General features: G+C 35.5%; 1 protein-coding gene across 1 annotated transcript in view; it reads right to left on the bottom strand.

The window, feature by feature from the left end:
• LOC110374317 (angiotensin-converting enzyme) overlaps nucleotides 1-27,992 on the bottom strand; it is a 156,163-nt gene that overhangs the window by 55,516 nt on the left and 72,655 nt on the right. The window lies entirely within an intron of this gene.

Genomic DNA, 27,992 nt, shown 5'->3' with positions numbered 1-27,992 from the left:
CGACTTCTGATTTCAGAAAGAAACGCGTGACTAATTTATTAATTTAAATGTTTTGAAGCAATTATTTTTTTGTTTTCGTTAACTGATTTTCAAGTGGTCAATCATTTGCAAAGTGATTAATATTTTGAATTTTTGCAATGTAAAATGTTTTTGGGTTTTCTTAAACTTTTACAAAGCAGCCCGTAGTCTCGAAGTTGGTGATTAATTCACCCGTGCACCGGAGAGCACGTAAATATCGGTCCTGCGCTTGATCTCTCTCCGGTCGTGTCCCATCAGATTATGAGAGTGAAGGAATAGGGAGTGCACTTGTGTCTGCGTAAATGCTTGTGCACTTTAATATGTTTTGCGCAGCTGGCTGATCTCCTTAAATGAGAACAGCCGCCGTATATAAATGCCGATAGTAATTTTTATCCGCGTGCGGGAAGCAGTTCCCTCATTACGTGGTAAAACTGGGAGTGGAAGCTAGTAAATTATATTTAACAGTTTAATGTCCGATATTAGAGATAGAGCGAAGTGGAGAAGAAAAATTAGGAAAGCTGACCCCACCACCATGTGATATAAATAGCTGGCAAGAGAGAGAGAGTTTAATGTCCGATATTATAATCTGGAAACGGTACATACCTACTTACGATTGAATGCAATGAGAGATAGTACCCGCCCAAAGTATAAGCATAAGTAGTTATTAAAATATTGATGATATCTTGATAACTTTTAGCAATTCTTGTTAAAAAGGTCACTTGCTAAATACTCATCCTCTTCATACTGGTTCTAAATGTTTGGTAATGATTGCTTTCATGTGATAGGTACTGATCTAATAAAACCTAAGATGATTTTGACAGCTTGATACTTTCTCATTTTTAAATTTGCTCTAGATTGACTCACACTTGATAGATTCATTTTCAGATATAACATTTCATTAGCGACTTAATAACGTCGCATACATATAAAATTTCGAGTTACGAAACTGAAACTATCACTAGCGATTACAATCTCTATCAGATTTAACAATTAAACATTTCTAGCAGTACAAAGTCTAAATTAATTAAGTCTGAACAAAAAATGTAATAATATTTAGCTAGCGCACGTAACGCCCTCTATGCTATGTGGGGCATAATGACTTTCGTAATTATAATGATTCGGTATCAAATTATTGTAAGGCATGCGTTTATGAGTGCGGGGTTGGGCTGTGTTATAAGCGAGGGGCGATAATTTTTTTGACTCTCTTCTACTTCTACTTTATATAAATGTAGTGTAAATTAGACATGAACCTATTGCAAGACGGATAGACGGTACGCTACTCAATTTTTACTGCTAGCAAGCCTATACACAGCACAGGATGTTAGATCGGACTAACAGAGAGGAAACTTTTTAATAAAAATTGGATACAATTATAGTAAATTTCTAACTGTGTATTAGCAAAGGAAGATATTTGCAAAAAGAATATCAAAAGATAGAAGAAAGATCTTTGGAAAATGATCTTCTCGATTCCTTTGTGTTTTTTGATTGAAATGGATTACCTTAGAGAAGTTTATCAAATCTGTTGAATTATTATGAACCTGGCTAAGGGCAGGTAAACGAAAACATATTGAAGAAACGAAAGAAGAATAACGCTCAATCCTTCTCCGGGTAAGACAAGGCCTGTGCCCAGCAGATCTAAAGAGACGATAATAAAGGCTGATGATAGTGAAGCTTCTATTTATGACTTGCACCACACCACCTGGCTACAACTGGACGTCCGTACGTTTTGCTCCACATACGTAATGTGGACATCTTACTGCGACATTGCAACACGGTATTTTTCTTAACGCGAAGGTAATGTTAGGAAACTTATACATACACTGTATTATACGTGGTGTAATTTATGACGGATTTAATTGAATGCAGTGCTGTCTTTGTTAATGGTTACCTACCATTGTAGTAGTTCTTAAAATATTTGCTTCTATGGTAAAGCAATGGGATATGAAGCTTTTAATTGTAAAACACAAGTTTTAATTGGAGACGCATTTACGAACTCACAACTTGGACAGCATATTCAGTACATGAAAATTGTAATTAATGTTAAAAGGCGTATTAAAATTTTGCACATTCCTAGAGGTATATAGGTACTTTTGTCATAAAATTCGTCAATACAAAATATTTAACTTTCTAAATATATTTTGGACATCATCCCTAGGCAAACATCTCGAGAAAATCTAGACTATGAAGTCTGAAATCACCAACCCGCATTGAGCAAGCGTGAAGATTAAAGCTCAATACTTCTCCGTGTGAGAGGAGGCCTGTGCCCAGCAGTGGGACGATAAAAGGCTGTGACGACGACTCATTATTTTCGCTTGATTCCGGTATACAAAATACTGCACAAATTCTTATAAGTATCTGCATATTTGAGTATAGTGTTGCCCTATACATTTCTCACGTAACAAAGGGAGTGACAGACAGATTTACAATTATCAAGTCGACAGAGCCTAAAGGGGTAAAACAACAATATTCTTCATCGAGAAACTTATATAGACTACAGAACTAGTTTCATAGATTAGAAGAAACGAAAGCAATTGTTCGTTACGTGATTAAACCACTGGTTGCTTAAGCAATATTCAAGCCATACAATTATCTAGTGTTTATTTTGTAGTTTTAGTGCACCTTATTAGTGTTATGCGTGACTGGAAATATGTTAAGATTGAGTTCATAATAAACTTTGTATTTTACGCAGTAGGTCTAGCAATTTTTTTTTTTACTTCAATTTTATTATTGTAGGGTGAGGAGTTTATTGCGCCACTTCTTCTTCCTAGTTAGTTACACATAATAAACGCGCGCGTTTTTGGTGGCTGTCTCATGTAATTTTGAGGTGTGAAAATTGCTGATTTTCAGCCTACTTTGAATATTTTTTTTTTTAATTGCCTAAAGTTTTTTCAAAATAAAGATTGTAGGGTGATTTTCAAATATCTTGGTCCATTGTACCTTAATTTGAACGAACTCTTTGCTTCCATATGATTGAATTGTATTTCAATTTGTATGAATATCGAAATCGAGTTATTCTAAAACAAATATAGGATCAGTAGTACTAAATCTAGATTATAATGTTTAATCAGATTCTAGTGTCGACTAAAACATGTTAATTCCTTTTATAATTCTATGTTTCGAAACGAAAGCCTTGTCGATGTTATCTCTCTCTTTGAATAGAATTGTAGGAATGAGTTATTTGTTCCGTGAGAACATACTGAGTGAAATATTCCCAATACTATGATTGGAATAATTTAAGCAGTTGTAAATAGTGACAGCGTAATACTAAAGCTATCTAAATGGAGTTATCATTTTCTTCTTAAAAAATAATATACTGAAACTTTAGGTTATTTGCTGGAACTTATTGCTTAAATATTTTCTAGTACAAGGCATGAGATAAAATTCAACATAAACGACAGCATGAGAAAATCTTACTTACGACTTTTGATAAGGCACTGTTCTCCTTTGTTTTGATCTTACCTGTAACAAAAAAATGCATTAACACACTACAAATAATAATTGTATATAATATTAATAAATATTGCTATAACAATACATATAAACCTAAATTAATACAAGTGTCGTATTCCGAATGTGAAATTGGGTTTAACTTGCACTGTCGTGCGCAATTGCACGTGTAGGGCCAAATGGCATATGAAATGAACATTCTACAATAGGTAACAATTATAATATGGGAAATCCATTTAGTTGCTTAGTCTTTACTAATATAATAAAGTAGAATATTTTTTTGTTTGTATTCTAAAGGCTCCAAAACTGCTGAACCGATTTGAAAAATTTGTCTTTTCTTTCAATGTTGGAAAGCTATCCTTACTAATATTATAAATCGGAAAGTGAGTTTGTTTGTTTGTTTGTTTGTTCCGCTTTCACGCCGTAACTACTGAACCGATTGCTTTGAAATTTTGCAGACGTAAAGTTAGAAGTCCGGATTAAATAATAGGGTACTTTTTATCCCGAAAAAAATAGATATTCCCGAGGGAAAACAAAAATATTGTTTGCTTGATGGATGAATTGTAGATGGCGCTGTGTGTCGTTTAAAAGTTTTCTTATAGTTGTGATTTATACCGCAATATAACCGAATTCCACGCGGGCGAAGCCGCGGGCGGAAAGCTAGTATGTTATAAAGGTACTAGCAGTCGTTCCCACGCGGACGCGGATGAAACCGTATTTCTCTTACACTATAATTCCTATTACTGTGCAAAGTTTATCTCTTTTAAATGTTTTTACAATACAAAAGCTGGGTCCTAAAAGAATTTATTTCAGTGTATGTACATAAAAAATCTACTACGCCGCTACGCTACTACGCCGCGCTACGCTACTACGCTTTATTTGTACCTAATTAATTACACGATAACTAATAAAGGAGGCAATTCTACGATAACTGATAAACCTCAACCCTTAGTTGATGTAATATATATACAGTAAATGATATAAGGAATTCAGTAAGGCTATCAAAGATCACCACGAATTGTCACGACATATGAATTAAGGAGCAGTAACTATTTAATTTGTTATTTTGGTTTAAACAAAATATAATCAACGAGTTATTTAAAAAACATTAAATAAAAACAATAAAATTTGTTAACATTTAATACATTAGTGTTTAAAATTATTTACGGTTAAAAGCATAATAATAAACAAGAATTACATTTTATCGATTACTGTTAAATCGAATATACAAATATATAAGAGGAATGTTAAGCGACATAATATTAGTTTGTTCATCATGGGGTGGAAAAGAATCGTTATATTATTCGTATTTATGCTGTTAAATATTGCTACTTCATCTATTCGGTTATTGAGATATATGCCAGGTATGTAATTTTATTCAAATCAATGTCTGATCTTTCTCTGGTCGTGTCGGATTACCGTGTCGTGTCGATAATTAAGGAATAGGGAGCACACCTGTGTCTGCGCAAATTCTTGAGCATCACATGTCCTGCGCAACTGACATTAGACCAGCCGCCGTGGCTGACAATCGGCCTGGAAGCCGTCATTATTCGTCCTGACATATGGTAAAATGAAATATCGTCCATTTCAGGAAGCCAGAGAAGAAAGACCAACTTCAAAACAGCACTAAACCAAATCAAGTCGATAAATAAATCATCACTTAATTATGAAAGTCGGTATCATATTTTTTCATCAGTAAATTGAGTAAGTTTTATTTTACTCAATTATTTTATCTATGAAGGTAGAAGGAATAGGTTATGTGGCACGCGTTTAGGTGCGTTTATTAAATTTTAACACACGCTTACCACTCTTGTTCTCTTAACAAGAATTTGATAGGTTTGGACAGCACCTATGAGCATTTCCTCCGTTGGTTAAAAGACCCCCTTAGAGTTAGCTTGGCCAAAATGGTACGTAATCGGATCTTGCAAGATATATTGCTATGCATACTTGGTCCATTTTGGTAACAGTTACATAAAGACGACGGGATTGAAACAAATGCATCTGCTACTGCGTCTATAAGTTCTGGTAGATAGGCGCCAACTACCAGCTTTCTTTCTGTATACCTACTCATATTTGAAGAAAAATTAAAACCGAGTCATATTTTTTTGCCTTACTAAAGTAATCGTCATTTTATTTGTTTACAGAATGCTATGGCAATAATGATGTTACTTGTAAAATCAAGTTGGGCCCCGGTTGTTTCTGTCAGTATGGATCCTGTCAGTGCTATGCAGTTGGGAGAATGACATTGGGAACAGAAAAATATATGGGTTTAAACTGAGTGTGATGAAATAAAGTATTTGTGTGTTTGCTATTGTTTTTAATTTACACAGACACCCTATAATAGATTTGGTAAACTGAATAAAATACATAAATTTCGTAGCTATTTAATAGTATCGCTAAGATATATTTACGTATAACTGGTTTCCAATAGATTTAAAAAATATAGCCAAAAGTTTAGCACATCAAACCAAATACACCTACTTTACCACCAACCTTAACTTACTTAGAATAAAACTTATTTAGGTAAATGCTATACTAAAAACGCCCAGCCCAAAAATAACGCAACAGTTCTCGAAATAATTAAAGAACATTATCCTAATAAAAAATCGGTAAAAAAACTTTTAAGTTAAACGGTTTTATCTTATGTGCACTGAAAACTAGAAAATAAAAAAATTGTTACTTACCTGTCAACCTACGTAGGTGGTCTTGGTCATATTAGACTAAAATAAAAACGTGGGGCCCATTAACTGTTGCTGTAGTACTTTCTTCTAGAGGTATAATAGGTGTGGATTGCATCGACTTACTATAATCGTAACTGGAGATTTTGACAATCAATAAATCAGCCGTAGCGGCTTCACCAGCGAACGCCGAGCTCATGATCTACCAAAGTATAAAGATATGCTTTGCCATAGGTAGGATTTCAGAGGGGCCCCACGTTTTTATTTTAGTCTAATATGACCAAGACCACCTACGTAGGTTGACAGGTAAGTAACAATTTTTTTATTTTCTAGTTTTCAGTGCACATAAGATAAAACCGTTTAACTTAAAAGTTTTTTTACCGATTTTTTATTTTCTAGTTTTTAGTATTTAATGAAAATGCCTACCGAATATTCCTCATTCTATCTAATTCATTTAGTGCATCATTATTACACGGTCTCTTACCTGATAATTTATTACAATCTAATTCCTCAATACATAGCCCTTCCAGGTACTTTTTTTTTTAACGACCCCAAAAATCATCACATGACCTCTCCTGCTGTGGGTCAGCAGCGGTGAGGGACTGCCAGACTCTTGACTAAGAACTGTTTTGTTCCGTCGTAGGCCTTTTATGTACCAGGGCCGCGGTAACTCTTTCGAACAATCTCGCAGCCCAGGCAGGCCTTGGCCCTGTTGGGCCCCGCTGGAGTTACTGACAGTTTTCTACTTGTGAAGCCCTTTCATTTGATACCCATATTGGTGGTATTGATAAAAAATTGTTATCAGCCATTTGGTAGCGGCGGCCATCTTAGATTTCAATTTTGCATAGTAAATTGTATTCTACTTGTTGAGACCCATCAACATGGGTATCAAATGAACCTAAGTTATCCGCCATTTTGTAGAGGCCGCCATCTTGGATTTTAATTTTATATAGTACATTGTATTCTACTGGTTGAGAACTTTCATTTGATACCCATATTGATGGGATTGATAAAACCTACGTTATCCGCCATTTTGTAGCGGCCGCCATCTTGGATTTCAATTTTTTATAGTATATTGTATTCTGCTTGTTGAGCCCTTTTATTTGATACCCATATTGATGGGATTGATAAAACCTACGTTATCCGCCATCTTAGATTTCAATTTTGCATAGTAAATTGTATTCTACTTGTTGAGACCTTTCATTTGATACCCATGTTGATGGGATTGATAAAACCTAAGTTATCCGCCATTTTGTAGAGGCCGCCATCTTGGATTTTAATTTTATATAGTACATTGTATTCTACTGGTTGAGAACTTTCATTTGATACCCATATTGATGGGATTGATAAAACGTACGTTATCCGCCATTTTGTACCGGCCGCCATCTTGGATTTAAATTTTTTATAGTATATTGTATTCTGCTTGTTGAGCCCTTTCATTTGATACCCATATTGATGGGATTGATAAAATCTACGTTATCCGCCATTTTGTGCCGGCGGCCATATTGGATTTACAATGTTATTGATATTACTATATTGTATTGTCATCGGAATTAAAGGTGTATACAAAATTTCAGATTAATCGGTTGACAGGAAGAGGGTGAAATTTGAATTACTAAATTTGACCCAAGAATGAATAAATAATAAAACAAACTGGGTGAGCTAAATAAAACCGTTTAAAAAATAAGACAGTTGTAAAAGAACAATAAGGACCTTGGAATGACAATCGCTTCACGAAAACTGTGCTGGGAAACGCTTGTGCAATAACACTTAAGAATCGGTCGGATCTACGGTCACGCACTGGTGGGGAAAACGCCGCGGTTGAAACGCTGCGTTTGTTTTTAGATAGACTATTATTGTGGCTTCTCGTATTATTTCTTTACAGTGACCAAATTATGTAAATTCTGAATCTAAATGGTTAGCACATTTTTATGGGGACACATGAATATTTATCATATAGCAACAACCTATGCGTGAGTGTAAGTGAATCCAAATGGAGTTGGAACAACAGTTTTCTGTAAGTAGGTAATCGTTAATTATTACTACCCGAAATTGCAGTATTACATCAAATAATTACCAAAGAAGTAATAATACATTTGTCGAACTTTGTAATTCAAAATAGCATACATATCCAAAATAATGAAACTATAAATTCTTATCTTCTAAGCGTTTACAAGGCATGGGAACTCCGTAACTGCCTATTTTGATAGCTTAATGATGACAAAGTGTACAAGAATAGCTCACACGCATTAAGTAATGTCCTAATCAAGATACGACTGTATTATCATCTTTAGGGATGTATTAAAGTGTAATAAAGTAATGCTTATTAAAATTGCTGTTTTGTAACAAGAGCAATTTCATAAAAAATCCTTCATCTAGAAAACTCATCTGCTTAACCTTTTCCAACTAGGTATGTTGGGGTCGGCTTCCAGTCTGACTAGATGCAACTGAGTGCCAATGTTTTACAAGGAGCGACTGCCTATATGACCTCTTCAACACAGTTACCCGGTTAACCCAATACTACTGGGTAACACTGGTTGTCAGACTTACTGGCTTCTGACTACCCGTAACGACTACCAAAGATGATCAAATGACAGCCGAAAACTATTATTTATTTATTGATTTTAATAAAGGATCTTTCCATAGCATCATAACCTTATAATACATCCTTACTACTGGGTAAAATGGTATCAAACTAGGTAAAGCTGAGGTATAAAATGAATAAGAAAGTCTTCACTGAGCATTCCACAGGCAGACCTTGAATGTAAATGACGATAACATGATCAGAATGCGAGGCAGATTCGTCTTGCGTCTAGTTATGTCATTAGAGTTGCTACTGACGAATAGACATTGTTCAATTATTTTACAACTTTATATGTGTATACTGGAGAATTCTCTGCCGTTAGAAGATTTATAAAATATTTTAATGGTTTAAAGTTTCCTTTAGTTTTTAAGGGTCCTTCTTCCTGTCCTGTTTCCAATTTTATTTATTTGATGTCATCTTAAAATGTCTATCACTTCCAATGCTCTGACACTCACTCCCTTCGTAATCATGTCATTTTCTAGGCAATCGATCCATCTTTTCTTAGGTCATCTTCTCCCTTTCCAGCCATCTTCATTCACATTCATACTTTACACACAGTATGTAGCATGCCGTTTATAAGGGTCCAAATAGATAAGCAGACTATCAAGACATTCAATAGCAGCAAAGGTCAATATCCCAAAAATCTATACTACAACAATGGCATCTTATTTGTAAACAAGGAAATAAAAGAACACAATGTGTCCTACAATAGACCAAAACAAATGTTATGTTGCTCAAACAGAAACACGTAAATGATGTCAATTGAACTAACTGGTAGCATAATCAAGTAATAGGCATTATTCTTAGAGCACTCAACCAACTGGAACTGCTATGAGCACAAATCTCCATGAAACGTCCTGCCAATTTATACGCGGGTGGCGAGGCAAAGCTTGCAAAATTGACTGCTCACAAAATTTTTAACCTACTTAAAAAAGGAGTACTTCTCAGTTTTTATATTAACCGATTTTGATGCGGTCTTTGCTAGACTACGAAGAAGGACTAACTATCGCGCTTACTGGAAAAAGTATAAGCATAAACTTGACACTCACATGAAGTTGCGCTCTTTTACCTCTGCCAGAAAGGAAAGGCACACCAATAGCTTGTCCAGTTGTTTAAATTGTCCAAGAGTAATAGACATTACTATTCTGCATTAGATGAGCGTAGCTGTTCCGAATATTTTGCGGTGTTGGACAAATTAAAGCTGACCACGATTGTATCATCAATATGTATGTGGGATAAACTTATGTATATGGAGCACTGGGCTATTTATTTGACTTTAGATCTTAGATTATGGTATGTATATCTTAAAAGTTTATGAAGGTAAAGGTCTAAAGCATTTTTAATCGACTTCAAAAAAGGAGGTTCTCTGTTTGACCTGTATGAATGTATGTATGTCTGTGCGCAATTATCGTAAAGACGGCTGAGAATACTTTTATGTTTGCTACGAAGTCCATCTATTTCTCCAGTGGGAATAAACAAGTCCAAAAAAATTACTAAGTTTAATGAAATCGAATTTTACGCGAATGTCAAAATTATAAAGGCAAATCTATAAAAAAACATTATGCTTTCTGAAAATAAATTGAGCAGTTAATTATACGTTTTTCGTTACAAAAACGTCGCTTCATTTTCGCCTAGTGCGTACCATTGCAGCCTATTACGAAAACGTTATCTCAGAGTATCGATAATAGAGCAAACGATCGATAGTCGCACGACGCACTCGATCAACTGATATTGTTTTGGTACAAGGAGAAATTTATAGTAGATCACATTTATAAATATTGCATTACTTAGATACCGGATAACTGGGTCGAGGAGGTCAGACCTGCATCTGGTAAGACTGGAAGCCGACCCTACATTAGTTTAGAAAAGGCTAGGCAGATGATTGCATAACCTAATAGATCGTTTAGGAATAGTACAGCACTAGAAGGTCTTAAAATAGTAGTAGGTACAATAAAAATAACTCTTGATCTTATCATTCAACATCATTGTTAGGTAACAAATTATTTATTTTAATTTTAGTGAAGTAATTTTGCTATAAGATTACCATTCTTGGGGCGTGGTAGTAGCAACATGTACATATGTACCTTCATGGACCTACCTTTATGTCGTTATATTTTGCTATTTACATAAAGAGATAAACATATTGTTATTGACTGTTCAGACACTTTTCAGACAAAGTTTCACACAAATTAAAATAAAAACAAAAAAACTATGCATTTGTCTATTTGTTTACCTAAAATTAGACAGACCGGTAGTTAATCGCACAATTTCCTCATTGCATTTATTTAAAGAGGTTTTTTCAGTTAATCAGTCGGACATACACAAAGCATTTTATTTGCCGTGAAATTATTCACTCTTGGGTTAAACCCTTGCTATTTACTCGTAGGTGCTGTGACCGTCAAATCGGCATAGATATTAGACATTTCGTGTATTGGCTATTTTGTTTAAGACGGATCTGATATAAAATACCTATAGATAGTAAGATAATAAGGAAAAGTTAAGCGCGGTTGTCGCCAATTAACTTTTAAACGATACTTGCTTATGTCCTTACGATATATTTCAGAGGGAGAAAGTTTTTTGATGGGAACGTTGAGTTATTCTTTTCTATAAGTTTTTGCCGACTTCAAAACAAGAAGAAGGTTCTATGAAAAATCATTTTTTTTGCATGTCTACTAATTCTAATTGTGGGCGTTCGAAAGCTATCTCTATAAAACGATGATGCATTAAATTGCAAATAAATAAGTCCTTCGAAGAATCGTAAACCACATACTTATCTTAAAAACACAAAACCAACAATTTTAATAGCGGCCATTGTAAAATACGTCTGAGGTCAAAGTCCTTGTTGCAACAATTAATTGCACGTGACCCGGGCTATCAAAATCGACCGCAACTCAAACCAGTTACATTTCACGAGGACCTCACATCTGTAGTGTAAGGCAAGAGTATAAACATACTAGCTGTTTCCCGTGGTTCAACCTGCATCTTGGGAAAATTCAGATTGATGAAAGTACTCGGATGGATAAAATGTAGTCCACTACTGACTTCGGATCTAAACTGTTATACTTATCAAATGTTTATATCAAATCCTATTCTACAACGATATGAACTAGAAAGTTTGAAGGTGGCCATGATCCCTCCTGCTGTGGATGCAGGGTGAACGAGTGTCATACTCTTAGTGACTAAAACCCGCCATATTCCTGGAGTCTTTTAGTGTAAGTACCAGGGCTGCGGTAAGTCTTTTAAGAAACCCTGCAGCTCTGGTAGGCTTTGACGCTTAGGGAACTCTCTGAGGCTGTACTTTTCATCATTAACTACTAAACAGATTTTAATGAACCTTTACAATGATATATCTCACACTTAAGAGAAACTTTATAGTCAGTTGCTAAAGTCATTCCCTCAGAATCCTACCCGGTAGTCACCTAAATCCATATTACTAAAATGTGACTTACAAACAAACAGACATACCCACATACACAACATCATTTAGGATGCAGAATGCAGAACGAGAAACAGGTTACTTTATAAGTATAAACAGTACAAGTCAGTCAATTCACGTGGTTACGTAAGAAGGTGGGTCGTGACGGCTGATAGTGATGTCATGACAGGCAAAGGGTATGATGACGTTGAAACATATGGTGGTTGTGGGCTGGTTTGGATACCTCGTAAAGTACAGGAATTGTAGTTTTTTAAGGTGACCATACGACTACATTTTTTATAAGAATTGAGAATTGGTGGGTATAATTTATATAATTAATTTAATAATAAATATAATTTATTTTTTTATTATTTTAAGCCGCTTATAAAATGTAATCATATTACGTACCCAAAGGTACGCATAACAAAATAACTTAGAATTATTCATCACTAATCGAGTATTATACCAATTACCTACATCGAACTACATCAAGCTTGAAAGCTTTATCTTCATTCACAATAAATCATTACTTACGTAGATAAATCATTGACACAATAAGACGAATAACATTAGCTTTGACCTGCGGTTTCACCTGGCAATGTCTTCCGGAGGATTTCAAATAGGCCTTTATAAGCTCTTATGAAACGTCACACTAGTTTTTTCAAAGAGTAGGTCCTATCGAGAAGAACTGGCCAGAGACCCGCTACTTTTACTGCCCAAAACTTGTAAGTTTCCTAGTGCTCTTAGTGATTGTTATCTTGTAACCAACCTAAATAAGAATGGCTAGCAACTGCAATATTAATGATTTTAGAACTAATTGGTATTTTCAAAGATTAGAACTTATTAACACAATTTTGTACTTTGTAAATAAGCCTGGGTTGTTTATAAAATGATGAAAAATGATGAAAAAGTTCTAACCCTCCAACTTCAACTGCAGTGACTTGTTACCGATATCCGCATTACTTGAATATTATGTAAAATATTCATAAACAAACATACAATCTACATTTTTGTAAACATTGACATAATAAGCAGCATTATTATATAGAGAAACTAAATTGCCTTGAATGCATTTAAATGATCAGCATCCTCAATAAAAAATGCTTTAATTCGTACTGCAGTTATATAATAATATAATTGATTAATAGATGCGTTTTATTTTGAAGGCTCTACGGGATTTACCCTAGTTAAACACGTCAGGGTACTTAGTAATTTAGTGTATTTTTCATGTTTAAGTAAACGCTACATTTTTGGGTATTATGTATGTTATTAACTATTAATTAACGCACGCATATGCACGCCAGTACAATCTAGTTTGAACTAGATTATTATTTATGTAAAAATGTATAATAAAATATAATCGAATATATGATCGTTGTTTTTTTTTAGGGTTCCTTACCTCAAAAGGAAAAAACGGAACCCTTATAGGATCACTTTGTTGTCCGTCTGTCTGTCTGTCTGTCTGTCAAGACCCTTTATCTCGAGAACGCGTGGACGTATCTAGCTGAAATTCACATGGAATACTCAGGTCTATTGTCCCTTTAAGCTGTGAAAATATCAAACTTCTAAGCCAAGCCAATCAAACGATACAGCCGATTATGTCGATATTTTCAACAAATTTTCGACACTCGCAAAGGAATCAAAACCTACAGGATACTTCCCGTAAACTCAGAGTCTTGAAATTTGGCATGAAGCATTCTCATATAATGCAAATATAGGAAAAATTCCGAAAATCTCATTTTTTTAGTTGTATAATATAAAAAAAAATATTTTAATAAAATGAAACTTACTACCTTATTTCTCACGAACGAATAAAGGTATCAAATTGAAATTTATACCAAATACCTAAGTCTATTGTCCCTTTAGGCGGTGAAAAAATCAAACTTCTAAGTTAACGCGATCAAAAGATACAGCAGTTATACCGACGCAGATATCACCTTAGACGAATTTCCGTCACACGCTAGGGAATCAAAACCTACAACGTACTTCCCGTGAACTCAGAATCTTGAAATTCGGCACGAAGCAACATTATATAGTACAGATAAAGGAAAAATTGCGAAAATCATAAATTTGAAGTTACATAAAATATTAAAATATTATTTTTGCAAAAATATTTTTTTAATAATTATAAACTTACTACCTACCCTTTTTCACATGAACGCGTAGAGATATTAAAGTTGAAATTCATATCAAACACTTCTTAAATATAATTGCCTCTAAACTGTGAAAAATTTTAAATCATTCAAAGGTCATTGGGCACCTTAGTATGGAAACCATACCCACGGCGGATACGAACGATATATAGCACAGTATAATGATAAAGGCTCTGATTTACTATGGCATTTGTCGCATCAATGTGAACCATGGGAATCTAGAGAAAATCAGGTGTAAACATCAAATATTTTATTCATTTCAATGGGGAATTTAAACGACCAAGTTTGACGGATTTGAGAAATCATTTCTTTGTAGTGAAAGAGTATACTCGCCGTTTATTTCCAATGTCATCAGGTCAGGATCTGATGATGGAAATCCTGAGAAATCGAGGGCATCTATCAGAAATTGTAGGCATGCATAGGATTAAAACTTGATTCTCAGATGTATGTCTGGTGATACTATCAAACAGTGAAGGTTAAGAGCTTACCTGATGATGGAGACGTGAGAAAGTCGAGAGAACTCCTCAACGGTATGTTTTAGTTACGTCGTGTTTGGGCTTATATTATTCGTATTGACGAGAACTTTTCACAAAAGTTAAAAATAAAAACTTTTTCCAAAAAAAAAACAACTTCTAAAAACAACAACAAATCTATTTATATGCATCGGTTTAGATCTCGTTGGTTAAATAAATGTAGATGCATCCTCTAGACACCGACTTCTAGACCGATGCACCTAACATCTTATTAATTTCTTTCTTGCTTTTGTTTTCTTGTTGTTTTTTATATGTTTGAAGGTGGATTTGTTTGTAAAATGCTACAAAATAAAATAAAGCCGACTTTATAAAACAAAGAAAGGGACAGAATTACACTTTTGTCAAGACTCTAGAAACGTAAAGCCAGCAGCACCGAATCCTACTCTCTAGCAGTCGTTGTTACAATTCGACAGTTACAACTCCGTCAGGCAGTTTCGAAAAAAACCTGAAACTGTTGCTCGTTAGGTGATTAATCCCTCAAAAATAAAAGATCCCATTAGTAGTGAATTCTCATCACCTAAAATAAGCTCCGACACAAGATTACGCTATAAATTGTAAAGGAGTTCCCATCGATCCCACAATGGCAGTCAAACCTATCTATGTAGGCAGAAAGTCTTCGCCAATACGAATCAAATAAGCCCAAACACGTGCAACATACCGTTCAGGAGTTCCCTCGACTGTCTGTAGTCTCCATAATCAAATCAGCTCCAAACCTTCACTTTACCAGTACCCTCAAAAATACACTCACATGTCTGGTTTTGACTCGATGCGTGCCTACAATATTCAAGAGTTGCCCTCGATTTCTCAGGGTTTCCAGATCCTGGACGGTTGGCGCGAGACTCACTTTTTATCTATACAGGATTTGTACGGAACCCTCGGTGCGCGAGTCCGACTCGCACTTGGCCGGTTTTTTCTTATGCAGGTAGGTTATTAATATTTAACTTAAATCAAGTAGATTAATCATTACCATTGTTACTTTAACATACTTGTGTATTTCAAGTTATTAATTACATTATTTTGTAACGAAGCAACAAAGTAAATTGAATTATGACGAGCACGCCTCTCAATGTCACATTTGTGAAGAAACCAGCCAAGATAACATCGCAGGAACAAGATAGAAAGATAAAACATAATCAAAATTATCTTTTCTATGCGTTAGAACTACTTCCGTTTATAAAACAAAGGTTTTTCCAAATTCGCACACTAATTCAAAAACATAGAAAACAATGACAAAATACGCGAAGGCCATTTGTAATAAAAATCGAAATAATTCATGCATATTTTATGCAGAAATAAATATTTCATCAAAATCATGATACACTAGGAAGCAGCAAATTCGGGTCAGACATATAATTATTTATATCAACAACACTATGTGTAAATACTGTCTTTATGAAATAACAAACTGATTACAAGAAGGTTACTTAAAATTCTAAATATTTATTATTGAAGATTGTGAAATTGCATATTTAGATCAAAGATGGACGAAGATTTTTTCGTATCTGTGACTCGATTTCTCTGGTCTTAAGTGTATGTAACTAAGTATGTATTATGCCAAAGTGATTGTGTTGACAATATGTCATTGAGAGTCCAATCATTTCGGATTTCTGCATACATAAAGTGTATCTTGTATTGCGAAACTTGGTGGTTTTTGGTCGATCTTCGCGACTCGTATTAACTAAATTGTACAATACAAAAGATCTCACTGGTTTTTACGAACTAGTTAGTGGTATGTAAAGTATAGTATATGTTCGGAGCAACGCAACCGAACAGCTCAGCATTTTTGCTTAGATGCATTTTCATAAAAGTGCAAATTTTACGTGTAATTAGTCAGTTCGCATTCCGCGGTCAACTCGTACCAATCAAATCAAATCAAATCATCTTTTAGTTTTAACCATTTAAACCAATAATTTGTAGACTTTAATATAATTCATAATCAACCATAAATTAGTGTATTTTTTATCTCACCATTGATAATCAATATAACTATCACCAACAACCAGTAAAATAACACCATAAACTTCTTAAAAAGGGACTCGCTTCGTTCGTGGCGATACACACCTTTTTACATGGTCCTTCGAGCATAAGGGCCTCGGTTCGCGAAGTACAAGTTCGGGAGTGTTTTGTGAATCAGGGACCTTGCAACCAGTGTGTATAGGTAAAGTAGGCAGTGAAAGTAGTCAGGGGACGCTGCAACTGGAGAGAAGCTGTATCGAAAGGAGAAAATAAGGTCAGACCAAACCATTTTATTATTACGATATATTTGTCTTTGAACAAGATGGAAGCAATCGCTATCAACCAAACTGAGATCTACGACGCTTTAGTTAAGTTCTTAACCAACTTCAAAAAAGATGGAGCCGAGCGGAAAACCATGGATTACTGTAAGCGGAAATTAGAACTATTAGAAAATTACTGGAGAGATTATCAACGGAACCATAGAAGGTGCTGTGAACTTAGTGAATTTGGCCATGTGTATTTTACCGAGAATTGTTTCGATAAGGCAGAGGAAGTATATTTGTCTGCCAAGCAGTTAATTACCAAGACCATGGAATTTCCTTTGTCAAAGCAACAAGGAGTCAGACAGCATCCACAGGAGGCAGGTGTATCAAATCGAACGGAAAACGTATTCCGTTCTCAAGCTAACCAACAGCAGGATAACGCAAAGAGTGCAGAACGCGTCGACAAATTAGGTGACATGATCAAAAAACAAACCATTAACTTTAGAGCTTTTAAGAGAACAGTGGCCACCATAGAAGTGGAGAAGTTACAGAACAAATGGGAGTACGAGGATGCATTGAAGTGTCTTCAAAGTCGTTGGGTGGTCATTGATAATCTGCACTGGGAAATAGAGGGCGAAAATGGCGACGAAAACGTCTGGTACCAAAATGAGTTTAGCGAGCATGAACAAATTTACAACGATTTGAAGAAAGCTATTAACTCGAAAATGTGGTCTGAAACACATCGAGATAAATCTACTCCTAAAATGGATATTCCCGTATTCCAGGGTAACTACCACCATTGGACTTCCTTTAAAGATTTATTTACTGAAACCATACACAAAAACCCATCGTTATCGAATGCACAAAAAATGCAGTTTTTGAAAAGTAAAGTAGCGGGAGAAGCAGAACGCTTAATTCACCACCTTCAAATTAGCTCGGAAAATTACGAAGTATGTTGGGAGATACTTAATCATAGATATGGTAACCAGAGACTTATTTTTACATCGCATATTAATATACTATTGAACCTACCAAACATGCAAAATCAAACAATGGGAATGTTGAAAAAACTGCATGATGTAACAAAAGAATGTCTGCACGCAATACAAAATCTAGGCGTCGATATAACCACCTGGGACCCACTGTTGGTTCACTTGTTGGCTCAAAAACTGGATAGTGAATCGTTTTCCGAATACATGGAGTCCGTAAAAAGTCCAAGAACATTACCCATTCTGCAAGAATTCCTAGATTTCTTGGAAAATAAGTTTACCGCATTAGAGGCATCGAGGCGTAAACAGGAATCGAATAACCAGAAAACCAATCAACCATCTCATCAAAACCAATCATACCAGAAAAGGTCATTTCAATTTAACAACCATCAGCAATCGTCAAATAATAACCAATTTTATAACATGAAAAATAATATGAAAACTATGCATGTTTCGAAATCAATAACATGCGCATTGTGTAATGCTGATCATGGATTATGGCTCTGCGCTCAATTTTTACAAATGTCAGATGAGCAAAAATTAAAAACTGTTAACCAATTAAATTATTGCGTAAATTGCCTATTTAACCATTTTAATAAACAATGTTTTTCGACCAAGCGATGTCGAAAATGCTACGCTAGCCATAACACTTTATTGCATGAAGGAATAATGATGAAAAACCAATCAAACGCATCAGCAAAATCCTATAACAAAGCTACGACCACATCCACCAACTTCAGATCAGCGAAAAATGAACATGCATCAACTCACGTGTCTCAGAATGATATAACCGAAACCTTGTTGTCGACAGCCATCGTCAAAGTGACAGGAGCAGATGGCACTCAACATACCATGAGAGCTCTGATTGATCAAGGATCACAAATATCAATAATAAGCGAACATGCAGCTCAAATTTTGAAACTAAAGAGAAATAAATGTAAGGGTATAATTTTTGGCGTCGGAGAAAAAGAAAATAACTGTAAAGGTGTAATGAAAATTCGCATTCAATCTATTTACACTGACTTTGCGATAGAAGGGGAGACCCTTATTATGAAAAGTTTAATCAAAAACTTACCAAATAAAACATTTGTTAAACCCTCATGGCCTCACATACAAACCATTAACTTAGCAGATCCCGAATTCTATACCAGCCGTGCAGTTGATTTACTTCTTGGGGCAGATGTCTACTGTAAAATAATGCTAGGCGGCATTTTAAGAGGGGATAGTGAGAATCAACCAATCGCTCAGCAAACACAATTAGGATGGCTGCTTTGCGGAACAATGAAAACCCAATACAATTGCAACGTCGTTATTCATAATACTGATGACTTACGCAGATTTTGGGAAAACGAAGATATCAACCAGCAAAACGAAATGTCCACAGAAGACCAGGACTGTTTGCAATTTTTCTTGTCAACCACAGAGAGACTGGAGGATGGAAGATTTCAAGTTCGACTACCATTCAAAAAAGACACCAAGGACCAACTTGGGGCCACTAAACCATTAGCTTTGGCACAGTTTCGTAATCTGGAAAAAAAGTTACAAAGGAATCCGGAAGTAAAAAGAGAATATGAAAATTTTATGAATGAATATATCGCGTTAGGCCATATGACACTATCTAACATTAATGCGACACCTGAGTGCTATTTACCGCATCACAGTGTAATCCGAGCGGAGTCAACGACCACAAAACTACGTGTTGTGTTTAACGCGTCGGCAAGATCTCTATCCGGAGTAAGTCTTAATGATATCTTGTATAGAGGTCCCAATTTGCAACAAGATCTTCAAGAACTAATCCTCAAATGGAGGCAGTACCAGTTTGTTTACACAGCAGACATTGAAAAGATGTTTAGAGAGATAAGGGTACATCCCGATGATCAACCATACCAAAAAATATTATGGAGAGACACCCAAAACCAACCAATTCGTACCTATCAACTTACCACCGTAACCTATGGTACAAAACCCGCACCATTTCTAGCTATGATGTGTTTGAAACAGTTAGCAGCAGCCGAACAGAAAAAATATCCCGACGCAGCAAAAGCCTTAGAAGAAAGCTTCTACATGGACGATTACTGTGGGGGCCAACATTCAATAGAGCAGGCAAACCAAGTAAAACAAGACCTAATAAAAATACTACGCAAAGGCGGGTTTAATTTAAGAAAATGGGCCTCAAATGAGCCTAAGCTGTTGTCAGATTTAGATAAAAGTTTGTGTAACCAGCAAACATATGAGTTCAAACAATCCGACTCCACTAAAACGTTAGGGCTTGCCTGGAACCCTCAAAAAGATAAATTTATATTCGACTCAAAATTAGAACAGGAAATAACAACCAAACCAACCAAAAGGTCGCTGTTATCGGACATTTCAAAACTGTTCGATCCATTAGGATGGCTTACTCCTTTGAGTATCACTATGAAAATGATGTTCCAGACTGTGTGGCTCTCAAAGCTGGGCTGGGATGATATCTTACCAAACGAGATCGAAACCAAGTGGACCAAGTTAAGGAGAGACCTAAAAGAAATTAATACCATAGAAATAAACAGATGGCTCGGAATACAGAAAAACGACAAGGTACAATTACACGGGTTTTGTGACGCATCGAATCAAGCGTATGCCGCGGTGATATACTGCCGAGTCAACAAGGGAGAGAATTCTACGGTAGTCTTAGTCGCAGCGAAAGCTAAAGTAGTGCCAATAAACAAAACCATATCGACGCCTAGGCTGGAGTTAATGGGAGCTGAACTACTATCAAGACTAATCCAAAAAGTAGAAAGTTGCCTGGAAGATTACAACATGCAAACTTATTGCTGGACCGACTCGACTGCTGTTTTAGGGTGGATCCAAGGAGATCCAGGGAGATGGAAACCATTTGTAGCAAATCGAGTCCGAGCTATTACCAAGTTAATACCATCCAGGCATTGGAAATATGTCAACACTAGCGAAAACCCGGCGGACTGCGCGAGTCGGGGATTGACCACGAAGCAATTAAAGGAAAACGAGCTGTGGTGGCACGGACCGTCATGGATTACATCATACCAAAACCAGGATACAACCCAACCAATTTACAGAACTGACTTAGAAATAAAGAAATCATCGGTAAACCAATCCAATGCAGTAGTTGTAAAACAACAAAACAAACCAATAATTTTATATATTGTTAACCATTTATTATGCAAATTTAGTTGCTATGCAAAAATTATTCGTATTTTTGCATGGTTGTTGCGATTACCTACTGCAAAAAGTGTACGATCACCCTATCTCACGTTACAAGAGCTACGTCATGCAAATATTATATTTATCAAGAATGTTCAACAAATGGAATTTGCAGATGACATAAGCTCCTTAATAACAAAGGGAAAAGTGCCTTCAAAAAGTAAACTATTAAATTTAAATCCATTTCTAGACCAAGATGGGATTTTACGTGTAAATGGTAGATTAAAAAACGCTGACATAAATGCTGCAATGAAACATCCAATCATAATACCACATAACCATCGAATTACCACATTAATTATAAAACAAGCTCATGAATTAACCTTCCATGGTGGAGCGCGCCTTACATTGTCTAACCTTCGACAAAAATATTGGATTATCGGTGGATATATGGCCACAAAAAAGTATATACGACAGTGCGTTACATGCCACAAACAACAACCTATTCGACAATACCAACTTATGGGGGACCTACCATCATCCAGAGTAAATCAAGCAACGCCCTTCTACCACTGCGGTGTTGATTATACAGGTTTTGTGGAAATCAAGGCTAATAAAGGACGAGGAATTAAAACCACTAAGGGGTACATAGCAATTTTCGTGTGCATGGCAACGAAAGCTGTTCACCTGGAGCTTGTATCCGATCTAACCAGTTCTGCCTTCTTGGCAGCACTCCACAGAATGGCAGCACGACGCGGAACACCAGGACACATATATAGTGACAATGGCACCAACTTTGTCGGAGCAAATCGTCTACTTCAAGAAGAGTACGAGTGTCTTCAACAAATATTTAGTGAAAGCTTCTACAAAGAAATTACCGAACTACAGATAGAATGGCACTTTAACGCACCTTCTTGTCCACACGCGGGAGGACTTTGGGAAAGAGCCGTGCGAAGTCTTAAGCACCACCTCAAGCGTGTTATCGGTCACCAAAAACTAACCTTCGAGGAATACTGTACACTTTTATCAAAAATAGAAGCATGTCTCAATTCTCGTCCGCTTTGTGCGCTTACCGAAGATCCTGAAGATCTCGATTTTCTGACACCAGCCCATTTCTTAACAACGCGACCAGGCGTGACTGTGATGGAAACAGCGGAAGATGCCAGAACCAGGTGGCATTTGGTAACCAAATTATATGGAGATTTGTGGAAGAAATGGAAAAGTGAATATTTAACACAATTATCTGCCAGAAACAAGTGGTTAAAATACCAGAAGAACGTTAAAGTGGGGGATCTTGTAGTTATACAAGAAGATAATTTACCAGCAGGCAAGTGGCCCGTGGGCCGTATAACAGAAGTCCACCCGGGGAACGATGATCTAGTAAGAGTGGTAACTTTAAAAACCAAAAATGGAAATATTAAGCGGCCTATAGTGAAACTCTCGGTTTTACCTGTAGAACCTCAAACCGAAAACGAATCAATAACATCAAAGACTAAAGATGCTGAACCAAAAGTTAGAACCAGCCCACACACTGGCACATCTTCTCATCCGAGAATAGTGAATATAGCATTGGCATTGCTAATGTTCATTAGTATCATAACACCAACCACCGCATCCTTTAATTACAAACAACTAAACAGTAACCAAACTTTGTACTTTGACCCATTGGGGAAAATGCAATTGATTCGTGACAAATGGAAACTTGTCACTTACTATGACATGTCACCATATTGGCAAGGAGATAAAGCGGTCAAGGATTTTACCAATTACCTCGAAAAAACTTGTGAATCAATCAAGGAACCGAGTCACTGCCATATGATCCTACTACAAATACGCCACGATTACAATGAATTACAATATTACGACCAGCTGTTACTTAGTCAGCATTATAATAATCGCATGCGCCCCCGACGCGGTCTTATCAACGCTGTCGGATCAATTGCAAATTCATTGTTTGGCGTGTTAGACGAGAGTTTTGCAGAAAAATACAAGCAGGACATTGAACTTGTGCACCGTAATCAAAACCATCTCGCTGAGCTATGGAAGAACCAAACCTCAATAGTGGAAGCGGAACATAATATATTGCAACGAACCGAAGACATGATAGAAAAACAACACAAAATTATAAACAAACACCTACATAACTTAGACTTCGTGACCAGTAACATGCAAAAAGAAATCGATGTGATGACTAAGCACCAAGACTTCACATATGTGTCTATCGCTACCATTAATCTAATGCAAAACTTAAAGAGAATCCAAGAAACCTTAATCGAGACAATTTCAGAAGTTTACCATGGTCAAATCAGCTTACATATTCTAACACCACCACAACTCAAACGAGAACTGCAAATCATATATGGTCAAATGCCCAAAGATTTGGTTTTGCCCATAGATAACATAGAAAGTGACCTGCAACACATTTACAAGCTGTTGAAAACCAAAGCAAAAGTAACCGAAACTTACATCATTTTTGAAATAACCCTTCCCCTTATTGCAAGAGAAAGTTTTCAATTGTATAAGATACTACCAGTGCCACAAGAAACCGATAATAGCATGATAAGCGTAATCCCAGTCTCAGATTACGTTGCAGTGAATCTAAAAAAGGATTCTTATTTCATACCAACCATTCATGAGCTGAATACATGTCTGCTTCACGGAGAATCATTCATGTGTGAATTATTCAAACCAATTCTCAGTCTGCAAAATGATCAAAACTTTTGTAAGATAAATCCGATCACCGGTAAATGTAATGTTGAAAAATCGGTATGCCAAAACAAGTGGGTTGAATTACAGTCGACATCACAATACCTATACTTTTGCTGTGGCAGCTATTCAGTGAAAATCATATGTGAGGATCAAGTTACCGTTCAACAGCTGACGGGAGCCGGGGTCATTAGCTTAAGTCAGTCATGTTTTATCAAAGGCAAAGATTTCGCACTATATTCATTACAACAACAGTCGAACCAAATTGAACTCGCATCAAATATTCTGATACCCGAGCTCGACCAAATTAACCATATCGTGAAGATAAAGATTCCATCAGACGAAGAATTACCAAACGACGTTATAGAAAGACAGGGCTTGAATAAGTCCTTGTCGATACTAGGAGAACAGATCAAAGATCTAAAATCGAGCAAAGCAGAAATAGATGATATCTCCTATCACGATATTCACCATTACACAATAGGCTACATATTGCTGACAATTGCAATAAGCGGAGCAGCAGTTTGGGCATGGAGGAGATGTTGTTCCCTGCCCACTCGTCGTGGCGGTGGAGAAGCTTGCCAGAAGCAGGAGGCATCGGCAACCGCACCAAAAACTATTAGTGACGTGTACAGTGAAGTGCAACCAAGAAACCAGACTACAGCTGACCGTCAGCTAAGTGATAACGAACAAATCGGCTTAAGTTCTTTTTTAGCCAAACAGTGGCCCAGCGCTATGCGTAAGACGGCAATTGCGAATAGGTCTACGTTGCCTATCCCGCGAAAAGATCGCGTTGTGACTATTGAGGACTCTTTAGTTTAAGAAAGATAGATTTATAGTAACCTTTTTTTGTAGTTTTCACTTAATCAATTTGACCATTTAGTTAATTTATAGTTATTATTCTACCACTTTACTTTTACCTTTATATTGTTTTTTACATTGCTTATATTCATTTTATATTGCTTATATTCGCTTTACATTGTTAATATTTGTTTTCAATGGTTTGATTAGGTTTATACTTTATCTCATCTCGCCGTCGGGAGTATGTTCGGAGCAACGCAACCGAACAGCTCAGCATTTTTGCTTAGATGCATTTTCATAAAAGTGCAAATTTTACGTGTAATTAGTCAGTTCGCATTCCGCGGTCAACTCGTACCAATCAAATCAAATCAAATCATCTTTTAGTTTTAACCATTTAAACCAATAATTTGTAGACTTTAATATAATTCATAATCAACCATAAATTAGTGTATTTTTTATCTCACCATTGATAATCAATATAACTATCACCAACAACCAGTAAAATAACACCATAAACTTCTTAAAAAGGGACTCGCTTCGTTCGTGGCGATACACACCTTTTTACAGTATAGGTAGGATTTTCACTATTTTTTGGAGATTTTTAGGATGGAGTAAAATCAAACCACATATACGCTATTATATTTCCTAAAAAACCTTTTTTCTCGCATTTTAATGAAACAATATGTCCTGAAATTCTAAGGTTGCCGTTTTGAAAATATTTTGTCTAGACATTAAATAAGCTATAAAAAATGGGCCCCGCCCACTTTGAATGTCATGTTTAGTGTTATGTGCATCTTTAGACGAGTGCAGTCTACCTTGGCACCAAAATGCAGACGTCTTATAATTTTCAATCAAAATTACGTAATTTTGTTGCTTTAACACTCAGTCGAGTGATGTTATAAATATGTTATTTTATTGCCATATAGTGCGCATTTATGCCCTCCAGCATAGACTGATATTTTTATAATTTGCGAAAAGCAGCACAAATTAGATACGTTAATTATATTAGGCCCAGGCTATATAGCACTCGCTAAGATTTTAAAAGAAGCCGAAATATATTATGTTATAAATATGTTTTTTTATTTATTGCATTTCCATATGGTGCGCATATGTGCCCCCCCAGCAAAGACTGATATTGTTATAAACTGCGAAAAGCAGCACGAATTAGATACGTTAATTATATTAGGCCCAGGCTATATAGCACTCGCTAAGATTTTTAAAAGAGCCGAAATATATTAAATATTTCGGCTTCTTTTAAAATCATAAGTGTTTAATTTAAGCCAATTATGTAATATGATGCTTAGCTAAAAGCAAAGAGTACTTAATATACTTTTAGAATCGATATGACACCTTCGTTTTATAGATTACACGAAAAAATGTTGGACTAAACCATAAATCCCACGGTTAACCATAGATCCTCACTAAATTCACAGCATTAATTACTTAGCCCAATATATGATTAGACGAAAGTAAGACATAGACGTGCATCTTATCCGTAAGTATTACACTGAAACTTGTTCCAGCGTAGGCGACTTACGTTTGAGCAAGCACCCGTAGGCACTATCATTTCACCCGCTCTTACATGGAGTTAAGAAGATTATAATCTATGTAAACCAATACCCTTGATAAGTAAATAGGATGAAATGAATACGATTTTTACAGCATCTCTAGGAAATCCAAAAGAAGAACGGCAAAAGAAAATAATTAGTTGAAAAGTGTTATGTTTTCCGAATTTCATGACAAGATATTTTGCAAAGTGATTTGAAAAAACTTTAACTCATATAATAAAACATAATAGTTAACGGATTTAGACAGACAAAGTATAAGCTTAGACGTGACTTAAAAGTCCAAATTGAGCCAATTCTAAGAAACTTTGTACTTGTTTACCTATTAAAAAATATGATACTTTTTACCAAACTTCAAACATGTCTTAAAGTATTCACTTGATACCTATTTGAGTCTAGCTTACAAGAAATGGATAGCACATCTACAATGTTCTATCATCCACGTTCCTACTGTCACTGACTGTCCGATGTTGCGATCGACTACAAGCTAAACTATTACTCATTTACTTACTTAACAACTAGCTTACTTACCAAAGCTCTTGTTGTAACCCATTTGCATTTGGCAGAATCATAGTTGACAAATTGCTTTGGTGTAATAAAGTCGTGGAAATTCGTAGATGAAGGTTAAAATGTTTTGCATAATGTAGATAAACAAGGATGAAAACTTAAGGTCAGTATAGGGTTTTAATGAAGATTTATTATGAGATCGTTAAGATAGTTTCAGTGACTTTATGATTACTCGGATTTTATGATAAGGACTACCCTTTTGTGTCGGTGAAAAATCATCTAAGTAAGTAGTGCCCATTCCACTCTCCCGTGGGTGTATCAGGCTCTTGCTGACTAACAGCTCCTGAAAATAAACAGCATGAAATTGCCTACTTCATGATTAACGATAGTTATAGTAGTGTTTGTCTTTTACTCTTTAAATAAATGTGCTACAGCTACTGTTCCAACTGAAAGTGAAACTTAAGATTTTATTTTAAGATTTTTAAGAGTTACGAAGCCACATTCTAACGATATAATTTATTATTTTGCTGCACACTCTCTCAAAATTGAAAGCAAAATTAAATTAACCAATTTTACATTACATTTTTCTTTTCATGATTTTTTATATTTGTAGCGGTATTTATCACCGAAAACTTTTCACATTCTTTTTTCTTTCTATTAAGTTCTCCGCATTTATAAGCTAGATTCGATTCGTTTAAAATAGCCGTAGTTTTCATACCCGTAATGAGGGTGAAATGTAATGTTAACACCCTATTCTCTACCATAGTTCGAGCAAATAAATTATTATTTTTAGAAATATGTACCTATATCGCAATCTATAAAAAATACATAAATAATTTAATTTGTCATAATAACTGAATCTCGTAATCTTAACCTTGCAAGCCTACTGGAATCATAACAACTAATGACCTTTCTTAATGTACTACAAAGTGGTATATATCACGAAATTGCAAATATATGCAAATGCAAGTGTAATCGCATGTAAGCGATACGCATGTTTTATATGCACAGTTGATATGAACAATTGAACATTTATTGTTGTAGATCATCATCACCTGCCTAGCCTTTTCTCAACTATGTTGGGGTCAGCTTTCAGTAGATCACTTTTATGAAAAAAGTGCTTGTTCAATTGGTGTGTGGTTTATATGTTAATTGATTTTGAAGACTTTAATATGAATTTGTAGAATATCCTTTTTAATATCTACAACTTTTGTAATTTTA

The sequence above is a fragment of the Helicoverpa armigera genome, chromosome 12 (genome assembly GCF_030705265.1).
Source record: "Helicoverpa armigera isolate CAAS_96S chromosome 12, ASM3070526v1, whole genome shotgun sequence".
NCBI lineage: Eukaryota > Metazoa > Arthropoda > Insecta > Lepidoptera > Noctuidae > Helicoverpa > Helicoverpa armigera.
The sequence above is the reverse complement of the archived record's forward strand: the minus strand, read 5'-3'. Positions and strand labels throughout refer to the sequence as shown.